The sequence below is a fragment of the Dreissena polymorpha genome, chromosome 7 (assembly GCF_020536995.1).
Source record: "Dreissena polymorpha isolate Duluth1 chromosome 7, UMN_Dpol_1.0, whole genome shotgun sequence".
NCBI classification, from domain to species: Eukaryota; Metazoa; Mollusca; class Bivalvia; order Myida; family Dreissenidae; genus Dreissena; species Dreissena polymorpha.
In genome coordinates, this window is record NC_068361.1 from 56,493,027 (window position 1) to 56,500,554 (window position 7,528).

The 7,528-nt window shown below is 35.6% G+C and overlaps 1 long non-coding RNA gene across 2 annotated transcripts; it reads right to left on the minus strand.

Moving 5' to 3' along the window:
* Positions 1 to 1,256: 1,256 nt before the first annotated feature.
* LOC127838807 (uncharacterized) lies at positions 1,257 to 7,152 on the minus strand. 2 transcript variants are annotated; one of them, XR_008029969.1, is made up of 3 exons: positions 7,083 to 7,152; positions 3,537 to 3,674; positions 1,257 to 3,305 (listed from the first exon to the last, which is right to left on the minus strand). It is a non-coding gene; the product is annotated as an uncharacterized LOC127838807 (long non-coding RNA). The 2 variants fall into 2 exon arrangements; XR_008029968.1 differs by lacking the exon at positions 7,083 to 7,152 and adding an exon at positions 6,754 to 6,931.
* Between the last annotated feature and the right edge of the window lie 376 nt (positions 7,153 to 7,528).

Sequence of the window (7,528 nt, forward strand, 5' to 3'; positions counted from 1 at the left end):
TTAAAACAATTATTCCATAATCTAGATTGTTCCAATCAAAAACAAACACAAATTCAACAACTTTGGGTAACAAGATCTGTAATTTGCAGCAAATCCAGTAAATTAATAATGCCACAAGCGTATTGAAGCAAATAATTCCCGTGTGGACCCGTGTGTTGTCTGCTTCTTTCCCCCGTGTACAACTGCGTCAATCCAAACCGACGACATCCAAAAACAGTAACGATACTAATACACCAACATAACACAACACAACACCAATGCAATTTCGTAATCTTGTGTGTGTGAAACATGGAAATGACCTTGCGAAAATACAATTTGTTCACAGATGCAGCTCTGTCCCCATTTCAACAAAAGAAATGTAAAAATAATACTTGAATATTGCGATCCTTACACCATTTCTGCCTTGTGGACTCCCCCATTCTTCTAACTTGGATCAATGTATTTCCAAAATTAGGGATGTCTAGTATATATTATTATATTTCTATATTTAGAATATTTATTACAGAAATTCCTTTAAGCAAACAGCGCAGACCCAGATGAGACGCCGCATGATGCGGCGTCTCATCTGGGTCTACGCTGTTGGCCAAGGCCTTTTTCTAGACGCTAGACATAAATGGGTTAATATAAAAAAAACGCTATATACTTGTCTAAGTATTCGTGTGGGGCGAGGGGCATGATAACTTGCTGCCAGTACAGCCATCGAATGGGGACTCAGACTCATAAAATAAGCACTGTCACTTGCTGAAAACAGCGAGAAAACAGATAACCGACATAACTCATATCACAAGATAACGTACGTTAACAATTTCTCAAACGAATTATTTTATTCGGTTTTTCGCACGTGAGTGACAAATAACAAAATATTGCATACATTCAAACTTAAGCAGTTTAGATTTCAAAACAGTCAGCACGAGTATTTGGGTACCCGTATTTCTCAGGTGACCGTCACATACCCTTGAACGGTGACCTTTTAGCGGATCAGTCCTGTTGTCAACAGCGACAACCTGCACGAAGCATATGATGCAATAGTGACGTCATAGTCAAATTGCTCAGTGAAGATAACCGTTAAGTTGACATGTATTTCGACCATTGATGTTCCTAATAAACAACCGTGCAGCTGGTACATGCATCAACAAATCGCTATATTATGGATGACGAACGCGAGCGGTTTTGTGGAAACTATTTATTGACAAGAAGTTTTATAGAGTGATGTGAAGGCTTATTAGCTTATAGTTCATACTGTGACTGTCGTTGAGGACGTGCATGTTAACGGCTTAATAATAAATAACATCAGCCATAATATTGTTTTATATAGAACTATGCATAGTCAAGTCAATAATCTTAATAATAAATAATACCCACTGGTTGAATACGCAAGATACAAAATACATGTATAAAAATTAATCGGTTTAGACCATGGCATTGCATAATGTGTGCAACAATATCACTCGTTTTTTCTCAAAACCTTTCGTAAGATTAAAAATATAGACAGATATGTTTTGATAGTTTCGTAATTTTTGGAGATATACGATTGAAAAAAATGGGTATTCCTAGATTGTACCAATTAAATAGATGCGTACGGTGTTATTGTTATATTTACATTTTAAGCTCAATAAAATAATGTGTGTTATTCACAATCGATAAAGACGTTATATAGATTTGAAAAGCAAACTATTACAAATCTGCTATTTCTGCAAATGTCAATATTTGACTTTTTATTAATCAAAAGGTTTATAGTTTATGTCTGTATTAACACGTTTATGACAATTATTAGTAAAGGTGTTTGAAAGTCTTCATTTGAATACTTTAATATAGACATGGCCAACATCATATAAACACATAACTGTTGTAACGTAGCATCATCTATTTTACGTGTGGTCGTAGAACTTACACTGCTTAAAAGTCATGTCATCTTGTCTGTCAGTAAAATGAGACAATTTACATTTTTTCATAGCTAAATAAAAACTATATGTCCATTCTTCAAGTTCGACAAAGTAGGATCAACGAATCTTAAAAGCACATTGATGTGAACATCTTCGTCCTATTAGACGCACCTATTTGTGTATATGTGGTGTGATGACATCCAGACAAGGTCGAATACTTCATATCATATCAGTAAGAATTGTGTTACTATAAATAGAACTTTTAGGGTATCAATTAATTCATTTATCGGTCCCGATAATGTAACGCATGTCATTGACGCAGTAATATCTATCTAATCAAGCTAGATAAGCTGATAAATCGAAATATATTAGTATCGCCTGCTTTATCCGTGAGAACTTGTAGTTGCAATAGACATGTAAGTTACGGGTTATTTAACGTATCGCACAACGTTAATTTGTATAAGAAACACATTTTTTTATTTGATATTAAGACCTTGTGTATTGTAATTGACATGCTCACAAGCCAACATTTGACGTGGAAGTAATAATAAGAAAACATCGCCGTCGTGTATGCCCGTTCAAGCCATAGTGAGGAAACCAGGGCGTTGCGCAACGTCGCCATTTCATGTCGCATTCTTGCCGAGTCCTAAATACTTGTTTACAACGTTCGTATGACATTCATCATTTTTCATTGATTATAAATACTGCATGCTTACAACTGTCGTGGGTGCGTGCGCACTTTGTCCAAAACCGCAAGAAAGCTCTCACTGTTCTTGCCTTAGAACTTGTTTTAACCAGTTACCCCCAAGTGTATACCACGTACAAAAAATGCGACAGAAATGCGTCAATCTATATGACTGTCTTAGAAAACAGAACGGATACAACCAGAGATTTGCTGTAAAATTGCTTGTATAGATTGCACGTATATAAAAAATCTTTATAAAAAAATAAATATCGACATTTATCAGTGCAATAGAATACTGTTAAAAACGAGAGCATCGCATAACGGGTGCCAACGCTCGGCTGCGGGTGCATTTTTTAATAAATGAAAGCTTGTCAGAACTTTTTTAGAGGTCACAGTGACCTTGACCTTTGACCTAGTGACCCAAATATGGATGAGGCGTATAGAACTCATCAATGTGCAGCTACATATGAAGTTTCAAAGTTGTAGGTTGAAGCACTTTGATTTTATAGCCAATGTTCAAAACCTTGAATCCTGTAATGCTATTCTCTAATACATAAACGTTGTCTTTGCTGCTAGAGCACAGGCGACCAACAGGATCGGAATGTAGGCAACGGGTGCCGATGCTGCGTTGCATCGGTCGGTGTCACACAAACTCAGCTCTCCGCTTGCACCATTCTGTTTCCATGAAGCACAACCGTTGTTGTCAAGCGCTTCAGATTCACAACCTCTTATCAAAACTAAAATATAAAAACACCGCAACAAGTACCGCCGTCAACGTTAACCATACAATATTGTTTTTTAAGAAAATGATGTTGTTTATTACGTGTCAATTGCATTTTATGATGCATTTGTTTCTTACAAGAAAATGTCATGAAATAATCCGAGTTAGTAATTGTATTGTTTTCAAAGGCACGAATTTCCTAAACATATATTCAATAAAAAAACAATTGATATATTTTAATATATACCATTGAGTGAGCCTTGTTTGGCTTCGTATTTCGAGCATTGGATACAATGATCTTCTACTTTGAATGTGTCAAACGGGTCGGAACATCCACCATTCTTCACACTATCACAGGCATAGCAGCTGAGTGCCTTAGTGGGACCTGGGGAAACGTAAATTATCAAATAAATCGGCCTTATTTAAAAAAAGTTAATGACACATTGAGAACACGTACATTTATGTAAACTTAGACCTATGTTCTTCTTGAATAATCTGTTTCACATCGTTGAACTGCAATTAGATACGATATGTTCATCACATAGATATAAACGAAAGCACGAACAAATTATGCGTCAATGTCCGTGGAATTTGAACAAAAGTTTTCTAAGAACCAAAGGACCTAACACCAAAGTAAGGTGTTACAATTGTATGAAGCATTTTCAGCGACGAATAGACAATTTATGTGTGGCATCAAATTCCTTTTCAGTGCGCCTTTTATAACATCCAAATATCTGCTACCAAGACCTTCCCTTCACCTTGAGCATGTTACCCAGGGGTCGTATTCCAGAAGCATCTTAAGTTAAATTTTATTCTTATCCTTAAATTGGGAAATTTTCTTAAGTGTTTTATTTCATATTGCAATAGATTGGCATCAATATTTACATTTAGATAACATCATTATGCCAATGTTATTTTAGGAATACCGAAAATAACATGTGTTTCCTTATTTAGTAAAGAAATACAAAACATTGTAATTTTTAACTTAAGTGAAAATATTTAAGAAATGACTTAAGATGTTTCTGGAATACGACTCCAGGATTGTTGAAGGTCATCAAGGCGCCAACGTCCATGTCGAGTACCATTGAGTGTTGTTGATATGTTCGATCATAAGAAATAAACCCCGGATAATAAACAGTTGCAAATTAAATTTTGTGAAAAGCTTTTAAAACAAAAAGCACATCGTCGTGTGCCATCAAATTTTCAATGAAAAGAATCAAGATTTATGAAGGGTCTTTTGTCAAAAAGAAAACGTTTCAACTCATGTATTCAGACCTCGTGTTTTGCAATTATCTGTTTATTTCGGTGCGTTGTTCCAGTGTTACCATTGTGAGTCAAAATAGCATAACAGCGCGATTGATAACCATTACAACCGGTGGCATAGGGGTGACATTCACTCCTCTTTTTTCGGCGAAGCTGTATACCCCAGCTTTTCACCTTACCTGACCTTTGTAACTGTCCAATAAAATTCAAATAAAACTTCCCGCGGCTAGTTCAGAATGAATATACTTCATTTATCCCATAGGCTGATTTGAGCATTCCACCAGAACATTGGAAACATGTCCGCGTCTTTGTAACACTGTTTGACTGCGTGTTCAGCATGGAACATTTTTATCTCTAATGAAAAGGCTTAATAGATAGAATAGTTTTACACTCAATCTCGACATCAATACAGTTTGTGCGTGCACCTTTTCTTTTCAGAGGCAACAACGTTTTATACTTAAAGGCTATGTTCTCATATTTAGTACTGACTTCCATATTCCTGTCAACATGTTAACATGTAAAAGTATAAAGAGCAGTGGAAGCGTGGCCTCACTTTAATGCATTGCGTCTCAACCCGCGAGGTATCACGGGTAAGTTTGCGGTTAGTGTGTGGTTTATTTACAGGTCATGCGTCTTCGTATTAAGTGCTGACCTGAGTTCGCGGCCAGTAAAATAATCGTTATATAATATATACGCTATCCGTGAACTAGGTGAACTGGAATTTTCTTTAGACCAGAAAGATATTAAATAAAGATATTCAGCGATATTATTATTGTATGTCAATAATAGATTCTTAATGTGTTTTCAACAATACCATGATAAATATTATTTTTAATTAATTTAACAAGAATTATTCCACTATAGATCTATTGAGTGATGTATTAAGCATGAGCGCGATTTCTCGATACTGTTAATGATCGATTCAAATATAAATGCCCGACAAACCATTAAAACAGGTTTGTTCGAAGAACGCGCGTATAAATATTTAAAATATGTACGGATACTTAGCGTGTGGCCGGTTGACTCATATGTTTAAATCTCCCTTCCATTCTTCTTTTAGTTTTCTGTTTCGTATCTAAAGGTTTATGACCAGCAATACGTAATACTGTAAAACAAGCCGCGAAAACTCCGCGTAATACCCCGTACTGCGTGTGATGCAGCTAAGAACTGCACAGAAAAAGATATTCGCTATCCTTGATCTCATTTATTGAATTCTTTACCTTTCACAAACTCCAACCACAATCAACGCCGTATATCTTTTGTAAAGATATTTCTTGTATAGATTGCACTCCTCTTTTTTCTATCTCGTGGCATAGACCTAGTAGCCACGAGTTACTAAGTCGAGGCCACGAGATAGAAAAAAAGAGGAGTGCAAAACTACATAAAAGAGGAGTGCAATTAAAAAAGAAGCGGTGCAGTAAATAAAGGAAGAGTGCATTAAACAAAAGAGGAGAGACTTTAAGCTATCTCGTGATCCCGACTTAGCTAACTCGTGGCCACGAGTTAGTCAGACAATCAAATAGTTCCAAATGGTCGTCTATGGTGATCTTTTTACAAAGGGAAGTTATCATCACAGTAAAAGCCCGCTTTGGTCACTTTAAGAGTGGTGTTGTCAATAAGCAATATACAATTGTCATTTAGAAATATGAAATTGTCATTTAGCAACAAACATGTACTGGCGGATAAACCCTTCCGTACGAATCTTATTTGTAACGGTTTGAATTGAAAACTATAAGAAAATTAGTTAGAATTTGAATAGTGTATTAGTAGTGTCGTTAATGAAATTGAAACATCATTGTTTTTTATAAGGGCGCTTACTCAGTATTGAGAGAATGTTAACAAACTTGAGTTGTTTCGAATTTATGTTCTTATTTCAATTGGCTTAATACTTATTTTGTTATTCGGTCTGGTTAAACAATAAATGATAACAACTTTCAGATTATAGGTAATTGATAGCAGTGGAAATCTACAATAGAGTTATCAGTGAAAGTACTGCATTCACATACATATGTGTCGCGTTCTAAGAAAACTGGGCATAATTCATGTGCGTTGAGTGTCGTCCCAGATTAGCCTGTATATATAGAAACAGTGTGCACATAAAGAGTTTACACAGATATAATATCATGTGCGGTTAATTGACACACAAGGTATACACAAGACCACATACAACATACGAATTATGCGTATGAGACAAATCATACCTTAATTGACGTAAACCGCAGTTGTAGCAATTCAGTGCGTTTTTCGTCAGAAACAGTTGGCTTTTAAAGGCCGCATCGCTTTAAAACAATTATTTTAGATCATGGAGTTGAACATTGAAACATTCATCCATCAACTCATTAAAAGCGAAACAAGATAAAAAAAATATCGTTACTCCACCGGCTATCCATCAATAACTGCACGGGTCACAACCATAAGTGTTTTAATCCATGTATGCCTAATGGACTCTCCCATCCTTCTAAATTTGATCAATTTATTTCCAAAATAAGGGATATCTAGATATAGATTCTATATTTAGAATATTTCTTACATATATTTCTTGAAGCAAACAGCGCTCAACACGCCCGCCCAGTCTTAAAGACACCCGCCCATATTATTAATGTTTGTTTCTAAAAATTTGTTTGCAATGTTTCTTCTTAAACCTTGCTTACTCTGAAGCCTGATTATCTCTGCTGCGAAAGCTCGTGTTGATTTACAGTAGATGAAATTACGATCAACCATCGACTTCCTAAGGTAAGTCTCGATTAATCTATCAATTACTTTACTGCCAATCATACAGAATACCCGGTACGTTTTTTAATCGGTAAGAAACGAGGCCATCGACGAAGGTCTCCAATGTCTCACAACTGGTTGGCCTTTTATCACTTTAGGTATAAATGTAATACAAACATACTCTTCGCAGTTATCTTCGCTATATCAGCTCATACGAAGTTTTAGTTGTTATCTAATAGAATATTTTATATGACGTTAAAATTG